This window comes from Tamandua tetradactyla, chromosome 7 (genome assembly GCF_023851605.1).
Source record: "Tamandua tetradactyla isolate mTamTet1 chromosome 7, mTamTet1.pri, whole genome shotgun sequence".
Taxonomy (NCBI): domain Eukaryota; kingdom Metazoa; phylum Chordata; class Mammalia; order Pilosa; family Myrmecophagidae; genus Tamandua; species Tamandua tetradactyla.
Genome location: NC_135333.1, coordinates 147,466,217 through 147,492,734, shown reverse-complemented (window position 1 = coordinate 147,492,734; position 26,518 = coordinate 147,466,217). Strand labels below are relative to the sequence as shown.

Sequence of the window (26,518 nt, the reverse complement as noted above, 5' to 3'; positions counted from 1 at the left end):
ATAGGCCTAGGCCTTGCTGGGTGGCGCTATTAAAATAGGCAAAAAATTCGATTCCTGGTGCCTGTCCATGCAAAAAAAAAAAAAAGCGAAAAATATCATGGAAAGAACTTAAGGGATTATCGATGTCATATGAAGGAAGAGGAAGATGAGACCCAAAAGAGGAATCATAAGGAAGAGGTGATTATCTGTGGGTATTGTTTTAATTCCTAATTAATTAGCTAATTAATTAGAGTCATGTTATCGGTGTATAAAAGTGTAGTATTAGCCAAAGCTAGATTTAGGAATGAAAAATTTAAAATAGGATCTCTGGGAGAAAATGTTGACCGAAGGCCTGCTAGGGAGATAGACGTATGTACCAATTCCTAACCAGGCTGCTTCAAAAAGACAGGAAAAGAGTAAGAAAATAAACAAACATATGGATACCTAGGCACAGAAGAAAGATTATTTAACTCCATTAAATTAAATATAACAATTCTAATTTGATGAATATTTGAGGGTCTTATACGGTCACAGATCTAAACTGTACTATCCAGTAAAAGGCTTTGCTATAGACTATTAGTCTTTGTCCTTAAGGTTAACGTAGGTTGATGAGAAATATAATAAATGCACAATTAGAATAAAGTACTGAATGTTATCATTGATATTAATTCATAAAGTCAGAAAGTGGAATATAGGAAGCAGGGGCCAGCATAGGGATAGGGAATGGAAATTTAATGCTTTTTAAATCGTACAGAGTTTCTATTTGGGTTGATGGAAATGTTTTGGTAATGGATGGTGGTGATGGTATCATGATATTGTGAACATAATTAACAGCAATGAATTATAGATTTGAATGTGGTTAAAAGGGGGGGAATTTTAGGTTGTAAATAAGTTACTTATAAAAATTCAGGGATCAACTAAAAATGTTGCCCCAAGACTAAGCAATCATTTGCTTGAAAAGAATCAGGTGGAAATGATCTGGTTGATATCTTATCAATATGACAATTTACCCTAAATAATGTGCTAAAGGATTACTACTATATTAGTTTTCAGTTAATACCATATTATTAAACACTTAGATAGATTCAAAATTTCCTTTTACACTTGGGAACTCCAATTTCAGGGGGAGGAGTTAAGTAGTGTTCTTATAACATGAGCAAAAATCACTAGGTATGATGCAGTAATGAAAAATATGGAAAAGACAAGTGTTAAAAATATTTTAAATGTTAAATTAACTGAATAAACTGTTAATTTAATTGAATAAATATTTCTATATGGCCTGTTTACAATGTATGTGAGATTATCCTGAAGCCTAAGAATGTTGTGGATGACAAAGCATCTCCAAATTAACTCATATGATAATAACTGTAATACCAGTAGACTTTGTTTACCTCTCACATAATGCATATAGGCTCATATACATTATATAAGCATGGTTTTTAAGTTACAGACATTCTAATTGTTGAATACTAATAGAAATAATAAATAGCGCCATTTCCAATTATCTGAACTATCTTTTAGATTTCCTTTTTTAGCTCAGCTCAGAGATTAATTTGGTTTAAGGATCTCCTGAGTTAACTCCATAAATGATTTCTCATGTATAGCCCTCAATGTTTCCCAACTAATGGCAATTTTAAATGAAGATTTTAACAAACACCAACACAAGAGATAAACTTTGAGTTAGGAAGAAATTGGGCAGGGTTAGAATAAAGAGGGCAACTGTTTTATTCTTTATATTTTGCATTAAAATAAAATCTATTAGGTGTGGAAGACACTTCCACCTGCTTAAACAATGGCCATTCTCTTCTCTGCTCCATTCTTCTTTGCTAGTAGATACCTACTTTCCACCCTATGGAGGCTAAAGATGCCCGATAGCCATTTTTCCAATCTCTGTCCTAGTTAGAGGATGGGCATGCGATTCAAATCAATGATAACCAAAATTAAGTTTTCTAATGGGCTCCTGGGAAAGATTTTCTTTCATCATAAAAAGAGGATATGGTACCTGGAACTGTGGCAGACTTGAGGTGACCAGGGGAAAACAAACCTAAGGATAAAAAATTGGCAGAAAAAGGGAAAGAGATTGGGTCCATGAGGTCATCATTCCGTCTCTGAACAACATTGGAACCAATCTATATTCAGACTATATGGTGTTGGGGCCCAGGTCAGGTTTTTTACGAAGTAGGCCTCTGACTGCTGGCAAAGCCGTGTCAGAATAATCTTGGAGGAACAGCCGCTTGGTCTCCTGTGGAATGAGGTCCGGCCTGGGCTGTGTCTTATCTAATCCAGCCTTACTGTGGGAAAGTTCTGCCTCTGCAGATTCAAGCAGACTAATTATTGTTCACTCTGTTCTTAAGAAAGTTCTGTATCCCTATTCACTACGTCAAGCACATTTTCATGTACGGCACTGCCTTATCTAGAATTCTGTTATTAAACAGTATAAAATAAACTTGTGCTGGCTTCTCAGGGTCACTACCTTCAGTCAAGCAATGAACCACCTAGCCCCCGCTTTCTCGTAATTCTGTTGTGTTTTTCTTAATCTCCCATTGCCCCTTCTGACCCTGTTTGGACAGTTGCTCGAGCTGGACTCAGCAATATGTTATAAGTTCTATTATATTTTCCCCTTTTGTAAATCATCTTTAGTTGTTTAAAATGACCTGATTAAATCTCTAAGGAAACATGCTAATGAGGTATCTTAATGGTAGTAACAAGTGGAACATCAATGGACAGTTCTTATCTCAGGGTCATTTTAAAGGAATATAAATCGACCATCGTAGCTTATGATAAACAAACCTAGAATTTATGAATTTATGGAGCATAGCCAGCTAGAAAATCTCGTGTCAGCTCCATAATTAACAGAGTATAAAATGGGGTTATTTCATGACCATAACAGTTCCCATCATGCTACCTCAATGCATGGTTTGGAAACTTCATATATCCAATGTGGACCAGGTACATGCTAAGACTACAGGGAAAGATCCAGGGAACTGTGCTATTTATCCCAGATTTTACCAGGCTTCACTTGTGTTTCCTTTGAATTCTTAGTAAGGTTCGATATGGGGTCAGATGTCAGATCTTGTGAATGTGATTCAGCATGTCATTGCTTGTAACTTTCATCTTCTAATGAGAAAAGTAAAATAGCAACTCAAGGACAGTATTTTCAGAGGTTACCTAAAGAGCAAGACTTGATGCATTCTTCTCTTTAAGCACTCTGTGTTCTTCCTAACAAAAAGCCAGGTTCTGAGATTAACCACGGATAAAGATTTTTTATTTACACTGTGACTTGAAATCTAAAGAAGAATGTACATCCCCAAGAAATCCTGAATTTTGAGTTGGGTGCAATAAATGGATGTCTGCTTTTAGGAGAGGGGAGCATACTTAAGGTAGGGGGAGAAGTATGTGCCTGGATATTTGGGTGCCTTGTTATAGAGATTCCCATTTTCCTTTCCAAACCATTCTATCCTTACACAATAATATGATTTTTGGTTGAGCACAAAGCTGCCCAACTAAAGACAACATTTCTAAGCTTCTCTGGCAGCCAGTTTTGGTCTTGTGACTAAGCTCGGGCCAATGGGACTGTTGTGTACTTTCCAACTCAAACCCATAAAGGAAAAATAAACATATAGTCTGTTTTTCCATTTTTATCCTCTATTGTTCTGACTGGCATATTCATACAGTACCATGAGATGGAAACTGTTAAAGATGAAAGTGCCACAAAATAGGAGACTAAATATTTGATTAATAGGGTATTACCATGTTAACCTGGCTAAACTGAGTGTCTAGACTTTCAAAAGTAAGACAAATAGAACCTTTCTTGATTGAGCTACTATCATCATCTTTACTCTCTGCTATTGAGCTGAACCCACCCACCCCGAAATTGAATGATTCTACATTCATTCCCACCCTCGACTGCACTCAATGAAGTTTGGTCTTTTAAATAAATTAAACTTTAATTTATTTTCTTTCCATTCCTTCTTTAAAAATCTAAAAATCTTTTTTTAAAAAATGCCCAGATAAAAATGTTATTATTATGCAAGAAAGGAAGAGTAGTTATTGGGGACATCTAACAGTCTTTGTCATATCTGGTTACTTTGGTAAATGACCACAATATAATTTCAGTAGGCACATGGTTTTACATTATTTAACAAATGTATTTCTCAATTACCACCATCTTACAGACTTTCCTCACCTGTTATTTTAAGAAATGTTAGCATTTGCCTAAAGTTCTTAATATAAACTTTGTTGCTCCATGAGCGTTCCCAAAATAATCAGGTAGTTTTTAACTTGTTCCTAGAAAATCATTTTGGTTGGAAGGAAGTCAGTACAGTACCTCCTACATTTTTGAACTTTTAAAGTAAGAAGTTTTGCACATATGAACAAAGCTGAGCACCAGGACAAAAGCGTCTTAACTCTCTCATCATAAATATTTGGAAGAAGGTGCCTATAAGGTCATTGTATTTCCTCCACCTAGTTTTTCTTTTCAGCATTTATTTTTCTGTGGCGAGTTGGCTTTGACGTGCTGCAAGAACTTACTGGTCACCATTCCCGATAAATGCAAAAGCATAAAGTTTGATGAAAATGGTCAATAAAAGTAAGCAATTTGTGAGAAAATAATGTTGTACTTATATAAAGAAATAATGGGAATTATCTTAAAGGAAGAGAGTAAATCATTCAATGTGTAAAAAATTCGCCGTTTGTCTTGCAATATAATAGTTACCATATGATGTGAAAAATGAATGACAAGTAAGGAAACCAGATCTGTGTGGAGATAGGCGGTCATCAAACTTGGTCAGATGTTGGAATCTCGGGAAGGACATTAAAAATAGTATTGTCTGATGAGTAAAAAATACAGATAAAAATAAATAAATAATAGGGGGAACAAATGTTAAAACAGATTGAGTAAATTGAAATACTAGTGATCAATGAAAGGGAGTGGTAAAAGGCATAGAAAAAAATAGGGGGAACAAAAGTAAAAATATATTGGATAGACAGTGAAAATCTTGTGTCTGATGCTTCTTTTATCTACCTTATTGATAGATGAGTAAAACATATAGATTGAAAATAAATAAATAATAGGGGGTACAAATGTTAAAACAAATTTATTAGATTGAAATGCTAGTGATTGATGAAAGGGAGGGTCAAGGGGTATGGTATGTATGAATTTTTTTCTGTTTTCTTTTCATTTCTTTTTCTGAATTGATGCAAATGTTCTAAGAAATGATCATGATGATGAATATACAACTATGTGATGATATTGTTAATTGCTGATTATATATGTAGAATGGAATGATCATATGGTAAGAGTGTTTGTGTTTCTGTGTTGGTATGTTTAATATATAAAATAAATTAAAAATAAATAAAGAAATTATAGGGGGAACAAATGTTAAAATAAATTTAGTAGATTGAAATGCTAGTGATCAATGAAAGGGAGGGATAAGGGGTATGGTATGTATGAATTTTTTTCTGTTTTCTTTTTATTTCTTTTTCTGAATTGATACAAATGTTCAATAAATCATCATGATGATGAATATACATAGATATATACATATTGGGTGGATGCAAATACTAGTGGTCAATGAGAGGGAGGGGTCAAGAGTATGGTATGTATGAGTTTTTTCTTTTTTCTTGCTGTTTCTTTTTCTGGAGTGATGCAAATGTTCTAAAAAATGACCATGGTGATGAATATACTACTATGTGATGATATTGTGACCCATTGATTGTATAACATGTATGACATGTTTGTATGTTAAGAATGTTTATGTTGTATATTGTTTAAATAAAATATTTAAAAAAAATAAAAAAAATAGTGATGTCTGATTGCTTCTCTCCAGAGATTCTAATTTTGTTGAATTGTAATATAACATGTGCCTGGATCTCTGGGTTTTTAGAATCTCCCAAAACGATTCTAATGTGTAACCTAAGTTGTGAATCATGGGGCTAAGGTAATAGCATCAATGCCAGATGCCAGTTAACATAATAATGCAGGAGGTGACTTCAAAACCTCAAACTTAATTTGGGGCAGGGTCTGATTGTAAAGGTATCCAAAGTTTGTTACTCCATCAACAAAGGAATATCAACTAGGATTTTCTAAGATAGTACTGGCCAATAGCACATTCTGTGTTGATGGAAGTGTCCTGTATCTGTGCTGTTCAATACAGTAGTCCCTAATCACATATAAATACTGAGGATTTGAAATGTGGCTAGTGCGACTGAGGAATTGAATTTCTAAGGTTAACTGTAACTAATTTATATGTAAATTTAAATATCTGTAAGTGGCAAGTAGCTATCTTATTGGACAGCACAGTCCCAAGACAATTTCAGAGAACATCAAGTTGGAGCACCATCTGATTCAATAGATTTTCTAGGCTGGTAAAGTGCATGGTCTGTTTTGGATAAAGATTCTGGATAGAACACATTTACAAGGAAAAAGAATATGACTTTTTTAAAACTCAGAAGAACATACTTGCAAAAAAGATTAAAAGCATAAAATGCTGTTTGCAAATCTTACCCCTGAAAAAATAGATTTAAGAGCAGATTCTCAGAAAAAAAAGTGTTTGGTGTAAAGATGAGTTCATGTGTTGTTTTCATTTTGATGATTTTGATTAAATCAACCACTTAATCTATAAGTATAAAAACATGGCAGTAAACTTCACATACAAAATAAATTCATAAAGACATATGAAAAGGTATAAGAATCTATGCCAATAAAACAGGCATGTGACCAGTTATTCTACCTTTATACTAATAACTAGAATTTTGTGTTTACTATAGACTAGACACTGTGCTAGTAGTTTTCTATGCATATCCTCATTTTATTCTCATAATTATCTTATGAAATAGGTATTATTATCCACATTTTACAGATAAGGAAACTGAGGATGATAGACATTTAATAATTTCTTTAGAAGCAATGGTAATAATTGACACCATCTTAAAATTAAAAAAGAATATTGTTAAGGTTATTGTTTTTCTTGCTCTTTAACATTTCAATATCAGCAATGAAATAATGTCCTATGAACAGAAAATTATTGGTTATTATCTGAACAAAGTGTTATCTATGTGTGTATTTGTAAATGCATTTTTACTTCATTAATATACCATTTATATGTCAATAGCAATCCAGCAGTAGTTTGTAGTTTGAACAAAACCAGTTTCTAGAAGGCATGGTAACAAAAATTCGTTACTATTCATATATTAGGACCAATTGATTGTATTCAATTGTCTCCTTAATTTTGCCAAGGTAGCTAAAACTAAAGTAGGATTATGATTATCATCCATTCCTTTTGTTTTGGGACTATTCATTAAGTAAAGATAATTCAGCCAAAATACATTTCAAAAAGAACTTGCAGATTTTCATGTTTCTTACAAATACATTCACCAATGACAATGGCTTTTAAAATCTAATTTCACAGTTAAGAGTTAGCACAGGATTTTAAAGAGCAAAGCCATTTCTAGCAGTTGAAGTACAAGAATGAAGAGACAAAATAATGAGACCTTGGGAATGTTTCTAAAATGTGACACCTTTCACTAAACATCCATCAAGCAACCTCTGCAAAGCTTGACGCATACTTAAAATGCCCAACACTGCCACTCCAGGCACTTTTTCAAAGTCGCTTACCTGTTTCTATGTATTTTGCTCTAGATTCCGCTAGAAAGATGTTGAACTAACCAAATGATTGTTCTTGGAGGTAGTCAGTGAGTTCTTACAAAGTTACAATCTATTTTAGTCTGCTAAGGCTGCAGGAATGCAAACACCAGAGATGGATTGGCTTTTATAAAGGGGATATTTAGTTACAAATTTACAGTTCCTTGGAGGAAAGGCAACCTGCATTTTTCTGGGTTTCTCTGTTACATGGGTAGGCCTGTGGCAAAGTCTGCTGGCCTTTCTCTCCAGGCTTCTGGATTCAAACGGCTTTCTGTCTTTTCCCAGGGTGTTTCCTTTCTGCTTCTCCAAATGTCTGGGTCTGTCTTGGCTTTGAGCTCCCTTTCTCTTTCTTCTGACCTCTCTCTTTTAAGCTTCCAGCTAATTAAATTAAACATGACTCATTAAGGAAGTCACCCTCAGGTGTCTGCAGATTTAATCAGCCAGAGATGAAATTCACAGCATTTTAAGTCACATGATTTAAGTCCACAGCAACAGAACTGGGCACCATCACCTGGTCAAGTTAACACCTGAACCTAATTACTACACTCTCCAAATGCTATAGATATCATTTGCAAATGAGTAACCAGGCCTCATCTTAGAGAACAAAGTTGCCATTTTCAATCAGTGAAATAAGGAAATGTATTCGAAAATTCATATTATCATCTGCTTCAATGCTGCTTTTATTTTTTGGTTAACAGAAGTATATATACTTTTATTAATATTTCAATCTTTTAATAATACAGATTCATTTAAAATAAAATCCAAACTCATTAACTAATAATCGCTATTTAACGAATTGTACTATGTCCCAGGCACTATGCTTAGCACTTTATGTTTCATTTCATTTAATCCTCTCAGTTCTACTAAAACATTCTTTTCCATAATTTGCCTCCCAGGAAATTGAGGCATAGAGGTAATAACTTCCCTGACATTGTTAGAAAGGAGATGGGCCTAGTAGCTAAGTTCATGCTCTCAACTTTAGTCCTAGCTAGGAATAACCTAGAGATGGTTAAAATTTCCTAATCCTTTCTTTTCTGAAAATGGCCATGATTTGCATAGAAAATGCCTACTTTAAAAAGAACAGGGAATGTAGTTAGGGAATTTTCACATAAATTGTACAGAAATGATGAACAGAAAATTTCTTTCATTTTTGTAACATGATGGAGTCTTTGTTCAATAGTAAGAATAAATTTAAAATCATGAATCTATGGACTCAAATACATTTTATCATTTCTTTATTATAAATTGTGAATAAAATCCTTTCTTCTTTGGAACTCAAATTGAGTCAGAAGTGAACTGTGACATTGTTATAGAGTATCAGAACTTATAGTAAACCAAGTCTAAGTCTAGAAAGGAAAACAAGATGATGTAAACACTAGAAGAAAATACAGGAACATTCCCTTGGAGTAGTGCAGTAAGGAAGGTTTTCCAAATTATGGTCACAGATCCAGAAAACATTTAAAAGGTTTATAAATTCAACATATATATGTTTAAATTTTGCATAGTAAAAAAACATAATCAAAAGCAAATTCAAATAAATGAAAACTTGCTAATCATATCACAGACAGAATATTTAAGAACCTCAGAAACATTAAGTAAAAGACCAACCACCCAATAGGTAATTGGGCAAAGAATATGAGCCACTATTTATAGGTTAGAAAGCATAAATATGCTTTTAATATATGGAAGCATAATCAACCTCTCAAATTAAATGAAACACAAACTATAAGACACTGAAATAAATTTTTAAACCATTATAGATATGGCAAATATCTAAAACGTACAACTGTCAGCAAGTTTATGAGGAAATAATTCCTCTAATATACTGTGAGTAGGAGTAAAATGGTACAACTTCTGTGTAGGCAACTTGACAATGACTATTAAAATGAAAATTCATTTACCATTTAATGCAGCTGTCCCTTCTTCTAAGAATTTATTCTGTTAATTTACATGTGTATACAATATGACATATGAACAAGGTTATTCATAGAAACAATTTTTTTTTTTGTAATAGGAAGACTGGAGGAAACAAACCAGTAAACATCTCATTAAAAGGAGAATAAGTCATAATTGGCTTAAATATTTTCTTGTAGTTGAATACTTCTTTTCCTGCTTTGATTCCCCTCACCCAATGTTATATGCCCCAGTCTGGTTCTAGAAGGAAAATGACATAAATTGGACTGTGATTAAATGACATTCTGGGAGTGAGTGAGACCCAGATGGAGGTACTTAAAAGGTTGCTGGGGAAACACCAGCACAGAACTTGCAGATCTCCCCACTCTGGAGAGAATCTGTCAGAGCACAATCACGAAGTCAGAACGAGGGAAGCAACTTGAGTCAGGTCCCAGGTAGTAATTAGTGTTCAAGGGAGGTAGAACTCTGTGGAAGAGAAATGAGGTCATGGCATTAGGAGAAGAAAACAGATGGAAGAATCATTTGAAGCATACCCTGGTCTTTTGTAAACGGTGAGAGACAAGAGAAAGAGAAAACTGCTTCAGAAAATTTTGCTGGCAATAGCAAGGCAAAACAACCACGTTTGTCCCAATGTCAGAGGCTTGAGGAGATAAGAAAAACTCCATGTAGAGAGTTCTTTGAAAAATAAACAAATGCAATCTTTCTTCCTATCCCCAATCTTTCCAGGATAGATTTACAAAGATATTGCCTGCACTGCCTGAGATAAGCATCATGTCTCTGTCCAGATTCCATTGCCATTGGACATAACACTGTATAAGAACATTTCTGAACTTGATTTATTAATTGTAAGAAACCTCTGACAAATTTGATAACCAGACTGCAGTCTCACTTGACAGGCAGTGCAGCTGAGAAAGGTGAGGAAGAAATTAACAGATGAATTAGTACTTCCATGAATGACAAATTTATTGTCTGCTGATTGATTTCCATAAATTGAAGTCTCATGAGATGGATTTTGGGAACAAAGGAAGAAAGATGAAGAGAAGCATTAATTGCATTTCTTATGTGTGGTGAGCTAAATGCCACTTGCACTTTCTCACTTAATCTTCTGATCAATGTTATATGTAGACATTATTACCCTTCATTCTGGAGATGAGAAAACTGGGATTTGGAGATGTTTCAAGATTAACCTGTGTTCACAGAGGCAGAAATAAAATTTTAATATAGGATGGTCTTACTACAGAGTTCATAATCCCTCTAAACACCATGCATCATTGTTTCTATGATAAATATTAAGAACCATGAACAGTTTGAGATTTTACCCAATCTGCAACTAACAGGTTAAGTCTGACATAGTTTCATAAATTCTCACAGAATACATGAGATTCCTGGGTCAGAGACAAAGGACAGCTCATTATTCACAGAAATAACAATAGTCAGAAAATCATCATTTTCTTTTACCAATTCCCCAAGCCCCAAATCCCACAGGTTGACATGGAAGAGGGCCAGTTGACACTTGCACAAGCATGGGTTGCATTACAACAGAGGAAGCCCAAATATTTTTTAACAGCAGTAAGCAAAGCTGCTGGAGATATTACCTTTATGATATAATGAAGGAGATATTACCTTTATTATAGTGGACAGTAAAGTTTAAAACAAGAGTAAATGACAACAATGAAAAATCCCACTATCTTATCTTCTAAGGATGTTTGCTATAAAATATCTTTGAAAAGATTAACCAGAAGAAAGACCTCTGCTCAAAAGATAAGCAGAAATGAAAGAGACCTGTGGAGAATTATCTCTCAACACCATACCAGTGATCATATTCCAATATTGCAATACAACAAAGGATTTATGACAATTTATAATCATTTTTAGAGAGTATATAAAAGAATGTGTAACTTTCCCCCAAAATTCACCTGTTCCTGGGTATAATAATCTTCGTCATCTCTGTTAATTTAATAGGTGTAAAATTATTCCTGAGGTTGATTCAATTGACATTTTTTTCAGATTAAAAATGATCATTTCCATGTAATTATTTTTGTTAATATTGATATTCCCTTTATGTAACTTGCTCCCTTCTGTTCATGTTTATCTCTTAGGATTTCAAAACTCATCTTGTATGTTTTAGTGAGCTCTTTCTATAGTATAGATATTAACTCCTTGCATATAGTATAAATGGTTTTCCATTTTATGTGTTATTTTTATTTTAGTATATCTCATTAAAAGAAATTACATACTTTTTACATCTATCAACATTTTCCTTCATAATTTCTTCTACTACTTCAAAAACAAAAGTTATTTTAGAGAATTTGTAAATATTAACACCTAATTTTAGTTATGTTTTCTTAAATTGAAGTTGATATTAAATTGTTTCTTAAATTAATCTGAATTTATTATTAAAATTATAGGCTTGTGAAACTTTTTCCTAAGTATATATTTTTCAAAGTACTTCTGTTTATATTATCTCCTATGATCCCCACAAAAATCTTGTAAAATATTTAGGATAGGTGTTGGAATCTTAGGAGGGATATCATTGATCATTTAGCGTTATCCTTTATTTAAAACTTAATTTCCCAGAAATAATATATTGATGATCTAGCCTTTTCTTGAATGCCCCAAAGATTAGGAACTGATTATTCCCTTGAATGGCTCCCTCCATCTTTTTTTTTTTTTTTTTTTTACATGGGCAGGCACCGGGAATCGAACCCGGGTCCCTGGGCTTGACAAGCAACCATTCTTACCTACTGAGCCACTGTGGCCCGCCCGCTCCCTCCATCTTGGGAAAGCTCTTGATTCTCCCTTAAATCAAGACATTTCTCTCCCTTTAGTTTCCCATTTGTATCCTGGGAACCATGTAGAATAAGCTTAGCTTCTCTGTGCTGTGACAATGAAGAAACTATTACTTTTTTCCTGCTTCCCTGTAAGTCTTCTCTCCTATGGGATAAATGCTTAATTACGCTTGGCTCCTTCAATCTTTCCTTTTATAAATTTCTTGACCATACAATTTAAGTTTAAACACATGAAAGCAAAATTCTACTCAAATTGAACAATGAAAGTAGAGGATGGTCATGTCCTCCCTCATTTGAAATACTTTATCTTTAGTAATTCAGAAAATTTTCACTTAAATTTCAATTTTTCTGGCCAATTGTTGGTTCTGAACCTTATCTCATTATTATTATTTTTTTCCTTTGATAGAGGTATGTTGGAAGAAGTGATAAAGTCCCAGACATGATTTATTAGATTCGGGCCAAAGGACTATTAAGGCACTTTGATTTCTTGGTTGCATTTGTAAATTTATATCACATGTTATCACAAATTTTATGTACATGTGTATATAAATTAAAATTTGTGAATAAAATATTAGACAAGATGGAAGGCTAGATACTTCCTGTGCTGGTTTGAATCTGTGGTGGACCCCAGAAAAGCCATGTCCTTTAAGCCTCATTCAATATTGCTGGCTAGGAGAATTTTTTTATCATCTCCATAGAGATGTGACACACCCAATTGCAGGCATTAACCTGTAATTAGAGGGAGATGTGATTCCACCCATTCCAAGTGGGTCTGGATTAGTTTACTGGAATCCTTGAAAAGAGGAAACATTTTTTGGAAAGAACAACAGAGCCATGAGAACCACGAGAGGCCATGCAGCGAGACCTTTGAAGATGACGAAGAAAAACACCCCTGGGGGAGCTTCATGAAAGCAAGAAGCCTGGACAGAAAGGTCGTGGACATTGCCATGTTTGCCATGTGCCTTTCCAGTTGAGACAGAAACCATGAATGGTATCATTCCCTGGATGCCTTAGATTGGATGTTTCTATAGCCTTGCTTTAATCTGGACATTTTTAGGGCTTTAGAATTGTAAACTTGCAACTTATTAAACTCCCCTTTCTAAAAGCAGTTCTGTTTCTGGTATATCACACTCCCTAGCAAACTAGAACACTTCCTATCTGATTAGTAGTGGTTATAATAGTCTATCAATTATTGTTACCTATTATTTTTGATGCCACTCAAAGCTTGACTATGAGGTTTCTAAGATCTTTTCAAGAGTCTTGTTGTAGCCAAGATTTACTAGTTTTTCCGCATTTCTATTATCTGCAGTATCATAGATGCAAGAAATGGTTATTTATAAAGTTAGCAGTGAAACCCAGTGATAAAATGCTGAATTTTGTTCCAATCATATTGGCATTAATCTAGGCAATTTTCAAGAAATCAAGAAGATGGGAAAAAAATTGAACCGCAATCAGATATTCTGGATATTGCTGCCATAGTACTGAGCCAATTATTTAGAAATTTATTATAACTATATTAAAATTGAGAAAATACATTTGAAAAAAATCACTTCAATTTTTCAATAAGAAAGGAGGCTGAATTATTCTATTACATAGTTCCAACTATATTCAAAACATTAAATTTTCTCATCCTCTATGATTATTCAAGATAGTCTTGCAAGTTTTAAGGTTATAATTTCTGAATATATAAAGCGTTTCAGGAAGCCATATTTTAGCCAGAGATTTCTGTTTGATTAAATCATTTGCAATACACAACTGAAGTCTCAATACCTTAAGACTATATAAGTGATGAGTTTATCAAAGGAAAATTAGTGGACCTGGGACCTTAAGATATTCAAGCTTTAAATATGAACACAATATGAACATCTCCACTCAGATAACTAGTCAATTAGTGTATTGGTACAAAATTTAGTGAAACTAATTTTATTTGAATTTAAAATGGCTGGTTAATTTATTTATGAAATTAACCAGCCATTTCAGGCAATGTAGTCTGTTATATGAACATATTAGACTTTTTACCTTCTCTGTTTCAGATATGGACAAACGATATTTAATAACTCAACCCAAAAGGTCTAATAATAACTATTTATTAATTACATAATCTAAAAAAAGGATTCCTATCTCCAATATTAGTAGTAAGATGTAGTCACTTATAGGATATATATGTCTATCTGTAAAACTTGCAACCCTTACACTTGATAGAAAATATGACTTATTCTGTTTGAGATTATATCTACTCATGAATAAATTAAAATTTCATCAAAAGGACTTTTGAGAGTCTTTTTAAAAATTTTTATTGATATATATTATATACTCACACACCATGTAATCAACTCAAAGTATACAATCAGTGGTTCACAATATCATCATATAGCTGCACATTTATGACAGTCTGGTTTTTTGGATTGATTATTTTAGAAGTCTTGCCATATATTCTAAAATTGTTTGTTACAAGGTTTATGGAATTTGAACTGTAAGAATTTAACTAAATTTATTATGAGCCTGACAAGGATATCATTGTCGATGTACTATATATGATGTCAGGAATACAACCAATTTTAACTACTGAAAAATTGTAGACAAAGAGTATCCATTGTACAGAGACTTCAATAAAATTCTATGTTTGAATTTTAGTAGATGCCAGGAAGTAATATGGTAACTAAAGTGTTTTGTCCACAAAAATGGAATAGCATACCCATAGTTTGGTTCTAAAACCCTTTAATGGTGGGGGAACAAGCAATCCCTAAGCCTTATAGCATGCAGATCAAGGTAGAGACCAAAGATCAGCTTTATTCTTTGATCTATAGATCATAGCTCTACAGGTAAAACTTTAGAACTTAAACATTTCAGATATTCTCTACATTTCCACAGACAGAAAACCTCAGAAGCGAAAAAGGTTTTTAAAAATAAGCAATAAATCATCATAAATGGTCAAAACAACCCCAACACTTTTGCATCTTTACACTAGACAATACGTAGGGAGATGACCTGACTCATGCTTCAGACTTTGGGCAAAATATGTCTTAAATATACAGCAGGATTATTTTCAAGAATGGAAACAACAACACCTAATTTAATGCTGATATTTCAGGTCTGTGGAAGATTGCTAGTTGTCTCCTAACATCTTTCTCTCCTTCTTCTATAGTAACATAATTGTAGTTGAGCATATGGCTGTGCAGCTAGAGACATTTCCCAGACCCCCTTGCAGCAGGGCACAGTCATATGACTGAAGTCACAACAATGGGATGTAAGTTTAATGCAACTCCCTCATCACTGACTGAAAATGAAATTGCTGCCCTCCATCTGTTGTCTTTCCCATCTTCTCTGGGTGGGTGGTGATCCAGGTTCAACAACAAACACAATACCTTAGAAGGTGGAAGAACAAAGTAGAAGGATTGGCTCCCTCAAACTTACTGAAGTAGTTCTGCCTTATGATTCCCAACCAGCTGTTCTATTAAGTGAAATAGAAATGGAATTCTATTGTATTTGAATAACCATATTTGGGGATCTCATTGATAAAGCAATTTAGTCTTTACCCTAAGGAATACAACTAACCTTATCCTGAATCGAGACTGTGAAATATTTAAGGAGAGCAATGATTTAATAACCTAGCCTAGGGTTTGACTCATAGCAAGCATTCAATAAAGTGTATACGAAACACATGCTCAAGCATTCTCTCAGACAATTTGCCATTTCTTTTTCAATCTACCACAATGTCCCACCAAAAAAAATTTCATATATTTGAGGATGACAACCACGTTACTCTTCTCCAGGCTAAATGTCCATTATTTTAACCTTTCCTTATAGGACTTCTCAGCCCTTTAGTCATTGTGTTCCTGTCACTCTCGTATGTATTCAGTTTCTCTGTAACTTTTAAAAGTGCAATGATCAAATATGGACATATACTGTATAGGAAATTTGTGACTGATGCAAATTAGAATACAAAGATTATTCACCATTCCCTACATGTGATATTAGGCATATTTAATTAGGTAGATGGGTAAAGATGGTTAGTTGTTCACCACAAAACCACAATAATAGCTTATATCTACCTCATGGTATATAGTATTGCTCTACCATCTCTCTAATTATTTCTTTGTCACTATGAATTTATCATCTGTTACTAGTATTTGCTTGTTGATATTTCTACCTTCTTCTTTTGAATTCCATTATGTGCTTTAGGGCTATATCATTTTTATTATTAGCCACAAATATAGTGATGAGATTTTGGTTCAGATAAACTGGTCATCAATAAAAATATCAAGTAAGATAGAGAAAGAGCTCTACAAATTTTCACCAGAAATGTTACCTAGGTTGATGCAATGCCACTGATAATTATCTATAGTCTGATCTTTTTGGGTGCAAATGTGAGTTACTTAGGCATTTCATTCAACTACATATAATAAAGCCTGGCTTTATCAAAAGGGGGTTATTTTTCCCACCTAATAAAAACTCTGGGGAAAAAAAAGGGAAGAAGTCAAAATTGGCATAGCCACTCCACCGTGCCAGACTCTTTTATTTTTCTTTTTTAACTTTGCCATTCCTAGTGTGTGTCTAACACCCTAATAGTGAATGATGGCTGCTGTGCACACAGACAAGTGTAAAAGGCATGCACCAGTTGTGTTTACACCCTGGGAAAAAAACAATTATTTCTCCATGGTCTATCCAGTAGATGTCTGTTTTCATTTCATTGTCCAGAACTACATCAGATGGCCACCCATTCCTAAAAGGAATCCCAGGAGGCAAATACTTGAACTGGGCTCATTGTTACTGGAACAGATTATGGGTATTATTAAAGAGGAAAGGAAAATGGGTGGGCAATTTGCTGAATTTGCCATCTCTTTTCTGGTATAGCCAGATTATAATTCCTGGGTCATAAATGAGAATTTATGATTGGGAAAAATAAAAAAATGAAATTAAAAATTTTCTTTTCTTTTCCCATTACTTGACATAAGTGTGTCTTCACTAACCATGTTACCACCCAGCACAGATCTAGGGTATAGCTCATTGAAATTTTGATGGTATACTTTAGTATTTATGAGGAGCTGTAATTTCTGGAATTTCTGATTTTACGTCCCCTTAACAAGCCTTCAGCAGATATGAGGTCTGTGCTGCCACTGAACATTGAGAAACAATGTTTTAAAGTTTTAAAACTGTTTGTGTCCTCACTTTTAAAAACAACAGTGTTCCAGGTACCTTTCCTTCCCTCTTACTCCCTATAAGAAAGTCTTAAGCAGAGAATGATGGTAAATTTATTGAGTCTCCAGTATGTTATATCTATATAAACTGGTCAGAACTGCCCTTTGTATGCTAAACATTTTCAGTAAACAAGACTCTTCAGGGACAAATTCTTTACATTTTCTTTTGGCAGGTGGTTTACATAGACAATTAAGTTATCTTTCCAGAGTGTGCAGTAAGCTTTAATGGTAGATATCTTCTATCTTGGTGTGGCTGCTAATTTACTCCCAAATCTAGTGAGTTTCAGGAACAACCTCAGTACCCGCTGCATATTTTTCATTCAGGAGCCCTTTGATAATTTAATAATCCAAGAAGCATCAGAGCATTCTGGACACATGGCAGGTGGAGTGGGAAGATATCATTGCTTATAGATGAGACATGCCTGACTTTAAATTCTCTATTTCCTCTTATCAGATGACCTTCATCAAGTCCCTTAAACTCTCAGACCCTCTTTTCTTATCTGGGAATTGGGTTTATGATATCTCCTTTCGAGATTGGAATTAAAGTGATCCCTCTCCATTATTTTCAAACTTCGCACTCTTTACCAGAATGCTTTGCCAGAACTAGAATTTCACAGCAATTATTTCTGACTCTGACATAACTTTACTATGAGGAACTTAATAAAACACATCCTTTGGCAGGTTTGCACCTCTGAAAGTTGACAACAATTAGGAATGGTATGCAAAAAATATTATTTTTCACCCTGATAAACTCTAGCAATAGGTCTGGGGGTGAATAGTGGTTTTGGTCATTTTTGAAATTTGTACTGAATGTTTTGCTAAAAATAATGTGCTAAATACGGAGACATTGACAGCTAAAAGATACAAACCGAGAACACCTATTCATTGTAATTCCATTCTGATCTTTTGACCTCAGCAATACGTTCCTGTCTTCTGCTTTGCCCCTTTGCTTACTTAGGTCTTTACTGCCACCACTTTTATTATACAAACATGTAAACTTTGGGTGCTTTACCATAGTTTAACCAAGAAAAGAAGCTATTTCAAATTTCTGTACTGCTTCTAAGGTAAGGATAATACACTTCAGTTACATTGTCTGATGGCTGTTCTTTTGGATGCTGTATGGCAGAGTCATAGTTCATTATTTTTCCACATGAGTATCCCATTATTGCGGCACCATTTGTTGAACAGTTGTGTGTTTGTTTTGCTTCCTTGTTTGTTTTTTGGGAAGTGAATGGACTGGGAGTCGAACCCAGGTCTCTCTCATGGCAGGCAGGAATTCTACCACTGAACTATCATTGCACCCCACCTTAATGGCTATTTTTTAAAGTTTTAATTTATACTGTACCACTAAAATTGTCATGTTATTGTTTAAATAATCCCCAGTGAAATAGTTTTCCTCAGTTGTTATGGACTATATGCAATTTTATGTCTAGTTATTTAGTTAATATATACTTGAATTGACACTTACCCCAGGATGCACATTAAATAGCAATTTATAATGAAAAACATGTTTTAAATAACTAACTTTCATTGCTATATTTCCCTTTAAACTCACGTGCTATAGTGGAGCAGCAAAGAGGAAAGCTCCAACCAGGGTTTCAGCAAAGGCATTTGTTCTTGGGACTCATAAAAGCCAGTTTTATCATCCATGGCGAGGAAGATCAGTCATGCACAGGACACATATATGTGAGCCATAACTATTCTCTGACTACCTCTGCTATGTGCTAGTTAGTGCAGGTATGGCTATAATGAAATCAAGTTATATTTCTTTATAATGAAATGAAGAAATTATTATTTTTTATTTCACAGATTCAATCTGTGCCTTCATGGAGCTTATATTTTAGTAGTTCTTTAATATTTTTAAAAATATTTTGAAGAGGGATTAACATTTCTGTTGCTGTTTTTTTTAATGTAAAATAAAGACTAAGGGAGTAGGGAAGAATGTGAAGTGACTACTAATGGGTATAGAATTTCTTCCTAGAGTGATGAAAATGCTCCAAAATTGGGCAGCAGTCATGGTTGTACATTTTTTTGGAAAAAAAAAAACCACTGAACTGTACACTTGTATATGGTAAATTTTATGGTGTGTGAGTTATATCTCAATAAAACTTATTTTTCACAAAGGGAGAGACTAAGGAAGTCCCCTTCTCTTCATAAATGGTTTCAATATCTCCCAACCACTACTATAGGAATTTCCTCTGAATTTCACCTTACTCTGGATGTTGGAGCTTTTGAAGATTCCTTCGAAACAGTAAGGGCTCAAAAAAGTGCCCTAAAAAAATGAGGACATTTATTACCCAGGTTTTAGGAAGTGGTATTGTGCAACAATTAAAAACTCAAATTCGGGAATAAGGATTTCCGATGTTCAAATTTTGACTCAATCATTTCCTAGTTGTATTGCAAGTTTTAAAATTTGTGGCAAGTCATTGGAATTTACACAGACATGTACAAAAAATTATGAGGTACTTTCATATTTAGTACTCATCCCGATTTCACAAATGAACAATCAGGCTTGACCAAAGCCCCATAGCAAGTGATTGAAATGTTGACAATGAGAAGAAATAAAATATAGTAGGTAGAAGGAAAGCTCAGGAATGGGATAACACAACTTAAAAATCTTAAAAGCTAGGCTGTCTGACTTATTTTGTGGCCTTAAGCTAGTTAATATCTTTAGTCCTCAGTTTCTTCATCTATAAGATTGCATTCTAGGAATCTGTTGCTATACAGCAAAATATCCAAAAACATAAGGGATAAAATAAGTTGTTATTATCTCTCTTATTCCTTTCGGTTAATTGGGCGCTGTTGAGTATTTCTCACTTGGGGTGTCTCATGAAACGGCAGGCTTATGTTGGCTGGCACTGTGGTCATCTGAAAACTCCACGAGGCTGGTCAACCAAGATGACTTACATACATGGTGGGTGGTGGATTGGCTGTGGGCTAAGTTTGTCAGCTGTGGCCATTCCATGTCGCTTGGATTTCTCGCAGCATGGAGGCTGGTTCCAAAAAGGAGCATTTCAAGAATGAGCAATTCAGAAGCCCCAAGTGGAAGCAATGGTGTTTCTTATGACCTAGCTTTGGAATACAATTTTGCTGTATTCTATTCTCCAAGTAGGTCATGAATGGTAGTCTGCATTTTAAAGTGGGGGTGAGGACTTAGACTCTACCTCTTGCTGTGAAGAGTAGCATGCACATATAGGGGGAGGAGGACTTGTAGGTGACCATTTAGAAATTATCTGCCACAGTCTGCTCTTTGGCCACCAAAATTCACATTCCTTCCATGCACAAAATATAATCACCTTCTTCCCAAAGTTTCATCCCATTATGGGATTGACTCCTCACCTACATCACCCGAGGCTGCAGACAAAGCTCCTCAGGTGAGATTTCACCTGTGAAATTTCTCAAGTACAGTTCCTCTCACTCTGAAGCCCAGTGGACCAAAGGAATCATCTTTTCTTATCTGTTCTACACAATGAAAATACAATGGTGAGGCAAGCATAGAATGACCACAAAAGATACTCCCATTCAAAAGGGGAAGGCATGGGAGATTCAGAGTAGCCACTGGTTCATAGCAGACATTATTTCCCTCGAAGCTAGACTTGGGTGCCCCATTTCATGCTTACCTTGCCTCCCATCAGTCTTATCTTTGTCATAACAATGATCAAGTATACAAAATTGCTTATTTTCTTATCTAGCTTGCCCACTGTGTATAAACTGTTTTAAAAGCAAGGATTCTGTTGTATTTCACATCATGTCCCTAGTGTTTAGAACTCAATGGAAGCATAATCAGTATCAGTTGAATAAATTCAGACCCAAAACAAGAAGTTATCTCCTTTCTGCTAATAAGAGTCCTCGTATTTGCCATGTAATTTCTCCATGATCACATCTCCTCATCTCAAATGTGAAGAGTGTGGACTACAAAAGTTCAAGGACACTTGCTAGTTCCATGATTTTGTTCTACCCCTTCCACTTTGATACCCTGTGACCACCTGCCTCAAGGCTGCTTTCTTTGATCCTACAACTAGCCAGCCTTCATTTCAAAGGCTCACACACCCTGATGTTCTCTGACTGCTGGATATAAGGTGTTGTGGAATGCAATTTTCACCAAACAATGGGAAGTGTGGCTCAAGCACACAGCCACAGTAGGCAGAGTCCGTCCCAGAGGAACAGCTAAAGATCATCAAACCCAAGTACTGTTTCAACTGTTCCTCAGAGATCCTACAACTCACCATGGGAGGCACCAGTCCTCAGGAACATGGTGCAGATACATCAAAGTGAACAGACCAGCTGTACTGATGCAGACATGCTTGGACAGAGTCCATCATCATAACTCCTTTGAGGTTCCTGAAATTTCTGCTCTTGGTTGTATTAGGAAGGAAAAGATGGGCACAATGTCTCCTTTGAGTTTCTCTTTGTGTTTTTATTCCTCTCTTTTTGTCCCCTGCTTCTTCGTTTCTTTGTAGTGAGTAGCTGAGAAGACAAATGTCTACCTTGTGAGCCCTGATTGTGTTTCTAAGTAACTTCCTAAGGATTTTTTTTTTTAAGATGATCTTTTTCTATGTTTTCGCATCACTATTTCATTTTCTTCCTTGGGGAGAGAAACTCCTGAAACAGATTTGTAGGTTTCTCATTCCCACATCCCCTTTTATTAATCTTTGCAAAGTCTAAGGCAATGGTTTCTAACATGCATCAGAATCATGTGGAAGACTTGTTAAAGCACGCATTGCTGAGTGACACCCTCAGAGTTTCTAATTCTAAGAAGTTTACAAGTGACCCTGACGCTGCGGTGGACACGGTTTGAGAATCCCACTGCTTTAGGTTAGACACTAAGTGCCTCACCTTCAAGTATTTTTTTTAAGGCAAAGAATTTTTTTTTGTCTTTCAAATATGATAACATTAGCTAATAGCATAAATCTTGAAAGACTGGAATTTCTTGCTGCTGTGAAAACTAAAGCCTACTTGACTACATTCCTGAATTATACAATTATTAATTAATGGGATATCTAAATGATAGACCTTGGTTGGGTAAAGTCCAACCTGCTTTGAATATACATTCCGAGGAACTTTAATCCAAGAGAGAGGAAAAAGAATTCCTCCTCATCATCTTTCTCTCCTTATGTAAGCGTATATTCCATTTGTTCCCCCTCCCATAACATCAGCTGGAATGCTTATAAATAAAACCATTAAGATAACTGCATTCAGGGTATAAAAGAAAGAGAAAGGCCAGGTCTGTGAGGTGGAGTTGTTCCCCAGGGTTTCCTATAATCGATGACCATCCGTTCAACCTTAGACCCTTATGGTAAAGTGGACAATCACCTTTGTTTTAGCCACTTATAACCTGGTGATCTTGGACAGGTTACTTAACCTCACTGAGCTTCAGTTCCTTCAATTATAAAATAGGGTTTATGGTACTAGCCTTACAGTTTTTTATGAGGACTAAATTAATAAATGCTAACTGCCTTTCCCATCCCCAACACCCAAATTCTACTAATTTCCCTTCTTCCTCTTATTTCTGATTGTTTTAATATTTCATAAAAATTGAAAGTAAAACTAAAAATGTGAGGAAAGGTAGTCATGTTTTACCGTCATTTGCTTTAACTTGGATCAGAGTACAATTCGTGAAAATTCAGGGCTTCTGTTGGTCCAACTTTTGTACATGCTATTAGCTTTCTAAGTTGACTTTAATTTATTTTCTATTTTTATTTATTAGAGTTTAAATTATTTAAGTTGTCATTCCATGGAAAAAATCTTCACTTCCTTTGACAATGTAATCAAATCCCTTATAAGAGTTTACTGCCTCCCTAAATTGTTGTCAAGACCTTGAAAGCAGAGTAGATAATGCTTAGCTCATACCAATTAACATGTTCCTTTTCATCTTCTCTGGGTTTATACTGGGTGGCATAGTTCAGGATTTCCAGGGTTTGAGATAGAGAAATAGTGATGAAACACATTTACTGAGCACTTATTACAGGCCATCCGTTACCCTAAGTGTTTGCTATGCACTATCTCCTTTGCATCTCTATGAGGTAGGTACTGTTACCATCCCAATGATAATGTGGAAGCTGAAACACAAATAAATAACAAACCAGATGCTACAAAGGCATATGAGTCAGGGCAAGAAAGTTAATTCTGTCTATCTGATTCCAGAGACTATGAGCTTATCATTATATAGATTCCCATTTTAATTAAGGAATCTATATAATTTTGATTTGGAATTTTGATACAATAAATTTGGAATATAAATATAAATTATAATTAAAATATAAATTTAGAATTTTGATACAATTCCAACTATTACATAAAAGGGCAATTCCACAAGAAATTACTTCATTGATAAACGGAATTTTTATCAGGTGTTACCAGAGACAACATAGTGTTTAAATGCCCATTATCTGATTTTTAAACTATTTTCACTCTTGCATTTTGTTCATCCTTGAACATCAGGCTCCATGCTCCTTACATACACAATAAAAAATATGTAGTTAGAAGTCAATTTTATCAGCTACTACATGTTAGGCTGCAATCTGCCACTGCATTTCTATATATCAGATGGTGGCAAAGAATGAAGCCATGAGAGTTTATAGTCTTTTCCAGTTTTTTAAACTGCTGCAATTATAGTAATGTCTCTATTTTCTGGATGTGAAAGCAGACAGGAGTAAGCAATCCCTCTCTTCTAAGTCAATTATTTCATATACTTCTTAGGAAATTATATTTGGTGGTATTAAGACAAGCCACAATCTCCTAGTTTTCCATGACCAAAATCTCCCTTAACAGCTTTTGACCTAGAACTGCCAGAAATAAACAAATTCACCAGTTACTATCTAATCAGACTGCTGTGCTTTATAGGAGAATGGCAGCTCCTAGTCGCAAAAGATATTGACAGTTACAAGGAAAAAACAACAACAAAAAAACATAGATCAAAAATGGAAGCAACGGAAGATATTGCATTTGGTAGACAGCCCATTCTACGTATTCTGTTTGCCTGGCATTCCTCTATGATTAGTTCCTAGTTAAACCTAGAGTTTTGTGGAGAAAAGACCAGAAGTTGCAAAAGTTTTGATTTAAAAAAAAAAAGACTCAGGGGTTTTAAGAGACATGAACAATGTTTTCTTGGGCAGAAACTGTTTTATCAACATAAAAAGGGATCAAAACTACATAACATTGCTAAAAGAAATCAAGACTACAATGAGACACCACCTCACATCTATAAGAATGGTTGCTATTAAACAAACAGGAAACTATAAATGTTGGAGAGGATTTGGAGAAACTGGGACACTTATGCACTGCTGATAGGAATGTATAATGGTGCAGCCACTATGGAAGACTGTTTGGTATTTCCTTAGGAAACTAAATATCGAGTTTCCCTATGATCCAGCAATAGCACTACTTGGAATATACCCAGAAGAGCTGAAAACAATGACACAAACAGACATTTGCACAACAGTGTTCATAGCAGCATTATTCACAATCACCAAAGGATGGAAACAAGCCAAATGCCCATCAACAGATGAGTGGAGCAACAAAATGTGGTATATACATACAATGGAATATTATGCAACAGTAAGACAAAATGACATCCTGAAGCACTTGACAAGATGGATGAACCTTGAGGACATAATGCTGAGTGAAATTAGCCAGTCACAAAAGGATAGATACTGTATGATTCCACTTTTATGACCAACATCAAGGTATAATCAGAGGCTTATAATACAGAATATAGGGAACTTAGAGTAACATAGACGCTAGAGATGGGTAAACCATTAGCTAGTGAGATTGAACTCCAATGTAAGGGAATAGATAGGAGTGAAGGTGGTTCTCTAGTGGGTAATATTACCATATTGAAGATGAACAAAATTGAAAAGGTTTGTATAGACCTATGTGTTCCCCTGATTAACACTAGAAATATGAATTCATTCTTGCAAGAATTAATTCAAAGATATGATTCTTGTACAAAGAGTATTTAAGTCCAGGGTACAGGGGGAAAACTGCTATTGCATGCTATGAGCTATGTTCAAAAGGAAACCATCAGCACTACCACAGCAACAACAGAGATAAATAATGGGGGGAGGGACAAGAGTTAAGGGGAGGTTTAGATTTCCTATTTGGTAAGTAAGGGTGTATTTATTGGTTTTCTTTCTCTTGGGAACAATGAAATTATCTAAAATTGAGAATGTTGATGGACTGTGGACTTTGGGCCCTCTACATGATGCCCAATGAATGCAGGTGGCTGAAGGATGCACTGACGGAGAAATAGATTGGCAAATGCTGGTGTATATTTATGAACGAAGGTTGTGCTGCTACAAAAAGGAACAAAGTCGTGAGGCATCAATGATGTGAATGAACATGTGGGACATTCGGTGAGACAAAAAAAGCCAGAAACAAAAGAACAACAATGGTATGGTCACCTTTAGAAAATGCTTATAAAACAAGAGGAACCTAAATTGAAAGCTTTTAGAGCAGACACAGTAAGTCCAGAGTGGTGATTATTATATCTGGATTTTGAGAGGCTGTTTTATATATATAATCGGATATTTAAGATAAGAATGAAACCGAACAGGTTGAGGCCAAAGTAATTCAGAACATAGAGGTAAGGAAGACAGTATTTATATTTTAGAACCACACATACTCTTTGAGACCAATGGAAGAAAGGTTTATTTGGTTTGGAACTGAAATTTTCCATAGTGCATAATCTAATTCAACCTATCTGTATAGCTCATTTGAACAACTGAAACATAGGGAGCGCGAAATAAGAAAGAGGTCCTTTAATCCTGTATAGATGATTGTAATGCCTGGATGCATCCTAGAGTATATTAAGCAGATAATCAGAAAGTACTGACAAAGTCCCCTGAGGGATGGGAGAAAGAATTTAGAACTATGAAACCTTACCATCAGGGAATCCCCTGATACTGTGTCAAACTTTAGGAACACCCAAATCAATAGGCCATGCCCTAGATCATGAGGCTTACTCTTGTGAAGCTTATGTAGGTAACAGAGAAGCT

At 34.9% G+C, this 26,518-nt stretch overlaps 1 protein-coding gene across 6 annotated transcripts in view; it reads right to left on the bottom strand.

The window, feature by feature from the left end:
* Nucleotides 1-26,518, bottom strand: part of SYT1 (synaptotagmin 1) — a 1,262,805-nt gene that overhangs the window by 1,114,465 nt on the left and 121,822 nt on the right. The window contains exon 1 of one of the 6 annotated variants that reach the window (XM_077111507.1): nt 20,340-20,558. The exons of 2 other annotated variants lie outside the window; for them this stretch is intronic. The gene's annotated coding sequence lies outside the window, so the exon portion shown is untranslated. Of the gene's footprint in view, nt 1-7,594; nt 7,709-20,339; nt 20,559-26,518 lie in introns of those variants that run through there. 3 more of the 6 variants (XM_077111508.1, XM_077111512.1, XM_077111506.1) reach the window with 3 other exon arrangements.